This window comes from Cervus canadensis, chromosome 19 (genome assembly GCF_019320065.1).
Source record: "Cervus canadensis isolate Bull #8, Minnesota chromosome 19, ASM1932006v1, whole genome shotgun sequence".
Taxonomy (NCBI): Eukaryota; Metazoa; Chordata; class Mammalia; order Artiodactyla; family Cervidae; genus Cervus; species Cervus canadensis.
In genome coordinates this window covers 47,439,006-47,443,121 of record NC_057404.1, presented here as the reverse complement: position 1 = coordinate 47,443,121, position 4,116 = coordinate 47,439,006, and the positions used below count along the sequence as shown (strand labels likewise).

The window sequence follows — 4,116 nt, the reverse complement described above, 5'->3', positions numbered from 1 at the left end:
TACTGGAAAATTTGAGAACCACTGCTTTGAATAGCAAAATGAAGCTGAATCTGTTCCATTCTTTTTTTACATTGGGGGATAATAGTTCTTTTCTTCAGCACATTTCTCCAATTTTTTGCCAATTATTGAAAGTGATGTTTTGAAGGTGTGTGATTACAGTGCCAGAGTGCCCAATATGGTAGTGTCAATCCTGCTTGTTTTGATGGGCAATGCTGAGACCAGGTCTGTGTCCAAAAGGAAAAAATGCTGTTATTGAAAGTGAGCTCTGCCACAGGTGCAGGAGGGACATTTTTGCTGAATGTCAAATTCTGACATGTGCCACTATTTGTCACCCCCAATTCAGGACTCATATTCTCTGTAACAGAAGTTGTGGGAGGCTTGAACAACTGAACACCTATTTTTATATCAAAAAAATGCTAATCCAGTTCCTTCTTTGTTGTGTCTGGCTTCCATCTTCCACAGCTTTTTTCCCCCCTCTAGCTTTTAAATCACATTTGGCCTTTGTAGAACACCTTCCCTCTTTTAGTGGCATTCCCTATTAGGAGTCCCTCTACCAATATGAAGACACAGTTTTCTTTTTTCTTCTCCTTATTCTGATCTGTTTACACGTTTATTGCATTTTTAATAAGCCAGGTTTTGGGGATACAAAGATTAATAGGATGTAACCTGTCCCCATATATATATGTGTACATACATATCTTTTACATATATCACTACTGACTTTCTTATATATGGATTTCTTTGATTTTTCTTTTTCTTTAAACTTACTTTTATTTTTTTCTCATGTTCCCTGTGTATCTTCATTTCTTCTTTTTCTTAGAGCATCCTAAGTTGAGTTCCAAGATTCATCTTATGGCAGGAAGAAATCATTTCACTGTTTTTCATATCAGTTGATCACCTATGTTGATGTCATTTAACTAGCATTGAAGTCTGAAGTATCTAAGACAACTAAGATCCTAAAAGATAAAAAAATGAATAAAAGGGTGGGACTATGAGGCAAATAATAACCACATAGCCTGTGTGCAAAAAGTGCACTTACAGAAAATCCTCTCAAGTTCTCACTTAGAATATTTGGCTGTTATTTTAGTTATATGGTAATTTCTGTGGCTCTCCACTCACCCAGCCCACAGCAGGTTAGAAAGAATAAATCATGAGGCAGAGGAAGGAAACACTGTGGATATAGGCACAATGGCAGCAGCAACACCATTGGTTGGTGGAATAAATACAGGAGAGACAAGAAAATTGGGGAAAAGGTGTAAGTGAAAATGCATAGCAGCCTGAGGCAATTAGTTCAGTTGAACAATCTTATATATTCCACTGAGAATATGATAAACATAGCCCACAGGTCTCTACCATCTGAGAATTTCTAAGCTGGTATTCTGAAGAGAATTGAATAGAGCAGACTCTCATTTACTGAGCATCTACTATATAACTTGAAAACTCTTTAGAATATCACTCTTTTATATACAGATATTCATAACTTTGCCTCTCAACTACTGCTGCTGCTGCTGCTAAGTTGGTTCAGTCATGTCCGACTCTGTGCGACCCCATAGATGGCAACCCACCAGGTTGCCCCGTCCCTGGGATTCTCCAGGCAAGAACACTGGAGTGGATTGCCATTTCCTTCTCCAATGCATGAAAGTGAAAAGTGAAAGTGAAGTCGATCAGTTGTGTCTGACTCTTAGCGACCCCATGGACCGCAGCCTACCAGGCTCCTCCGTCCATGGGATTTTCCAGGCAAGAGTACTAAAGTGGGGTGCCATTGCCTTCTCCATCTCAACTACTAAGAAATCTAAATTATGCTCTATTCTCTGTTTCAGAAAACAGGGATATACAGCCCAAAGCTCCTTTCTTCAAAAGTCCCAATACAAATCCCGGATGAACTCTCTTAGGTCACAAACATATTTCCACCACACAGAAAAGTGAGTTTCTTTGAAGTTTTAGAACCAAGCTTCCTCATCTCTTTTCTGTTGATGCAAGATGTAAAGTGGTGCATCTCAAACTACAATGTGCCTAGGAATCACTTGAAGATTGTGTTAAAATGCACATTCTGATTTGGTAGATTTGGGAAGAGCTGAGGTTCTGAATTTCTGGCCAGCTCCCAGGAGATGCTGATGCTTGTGGTCCACAACCACTCTTTGAGCAGCAAGGTTCCAAAGGCATCTTTTCATTTACATTTCAAAGTCCACTGAGGAAAGGAGTGCCCTCCAAAGAGAGTCTTTTAGCAGCTACTGTGTATTCCCACCTACTCATGTGGATGAGAGAAGAGAGTGAAAAAGTTGGTTTCAAAATCAGCATTCAAAAACGAAGATCATAGCAGCTGGCCACATCACTTCATGGCAAATAGATGGGGAAACAGTGGAAACAGTGTCAGACTTTATTTTCTTGGGCTCCAAAATCACTGCAGATGGTGACTGCAGCCATGAAATTAAAAGATGCTTGCTCTTTGGAAGGAAAGCTATGACAAACCTAGACAGCATATTAAAAAACAGAGGCGTTACTTTGCTGACAAAGGTCCATCTAGTCAAAGCTATGGTTTTTCCAGTAGCCATATTTGGGTGCAAGAGTTGGACTATAAAGAAGACTGAGCACCAAAGAATTGATGAATTGTGGTGCTGAACTGTCGTGTTGAGCTGCTTCTGAACTGTGGTGTTGGAGAAGACTCTTGAGAGTCCCTTGGACTGCAAGAAGATCAAACCAGTCAATCCTAAAGGAAATCAATCCTGAATATTCATTGGAAAGACTGATGCTGAAGCTGAAGCTCCAATACTTCGGCCACCTGATGCAAAGAGCTGACTCATTAGAAAAGACCCTTATGCTGGGAAAGACTGAAGGCAGGAGGAGAAGGGGACGACAGAGGATAAGATGGTTGGATGGCATAACAAACTCAATGGACATGAGTTTGACCAAGCTCTAGGAGATGGTGAAGAACAGGGAAGCCTGGCATGCTGTAGTCCATGGGGTCACAAAGAGTCAGAGACAACTGAGCAACTGAACAACAATAACATGTTGAAGTATAGATTAAAATGGGTCTGGCACATCCATGGCTTTCTACACCAGTAGTACTTTTTTAAGATACTGACCCACCAGTGACCCAGAAGAAATGATTCCTCCAACTTCCATGGTGGCAGGCAGTTGGGGGTAGGTGGGGAGCTGTGGTGTAGGTCTGGGGACCAGGTGTGGTGACTGTGGACTGTGGGAATGACAAGCAACTACTAACGTTCTTCTGGATGCAAAGTAGAATTTCTTAAGAATCTAACGGATGGCAAAGAGAAAACCTATGGTGGTCGTGAGGGCCCTGATGCCATGTATGTCAAATCAGTATCTTCCAATGGTCATGCTGCTGCTGCTGCTAAATCGCTTCAGTCATGTCCGACTCTGTGCGACCCCACAGATGGCAGCCCACCAGGCTCCACCATCCCTGAGATTCTCCAGGTAAGAACACTGGAGTGGGTTGCCATTTCCTTCTCCAATTCTGATTGTCATGAATTTATTGTAAAAAAAAGAACATGAGCTAACATCAGGAACAATTAAAGCCATGTTGAGTGGTCCAGGTCAGTTTGCTGAGAACAAAATTAATAAAGTCAATTTTAGAGAGATCTCTTCACATGTGCTACCAAAAGTATGCATGTATTTCACCTACAAGGTTCATTCTGTGGAGATTCCTGAGTTCCCAATTACACCTGAAATTGCCTTGTAACTGCTGATAGCTGGGAACTTCCTAGACTGTTAACTAAAATAAATTATAATAAACTGTTAACTTTTTTCAGTATTTAATTCCTATAGTTCAGTTAGCATTTTTTTTTCATCTGTAGAATTTTGCCTGTGTGCAATTGAACTTTAAACTCATTGCAAAGCAGATTATCTTCTGTTCCTTTGCTTAGCAGAGTTGAAATTTGTTTGATCAACATCAACAAATTAAGGGCATTTTCACAAATTGAGACATGAACAAATATGCCATTCTTAGGTGGTTTTGCCTTACTGTTAGATGTGATTTTTTTAAATTAGATCTGTGGTGATACAGTAAATGCTGAAATTTAGGCATAAATTGAACATGTTCTATAGGTAATTAATGGGGTTATACATTTTTATGTTTTTAGTATTTTTCAAAAAACC

General features: G+C 40.1%; 1 pseudogene; it reads left to right on the top strand.

Moving 5' to 3' along the window:
- The first annotated feature begins 3,202 nt into the window (after positions 1-3,202).
- Positions 3,203-3,733, top strand: LOC122422295 (annotated as a pseudogene).
- The last annotated feature ends 383 nt before the right edge of the window (positions 3,734-4,116 follow it).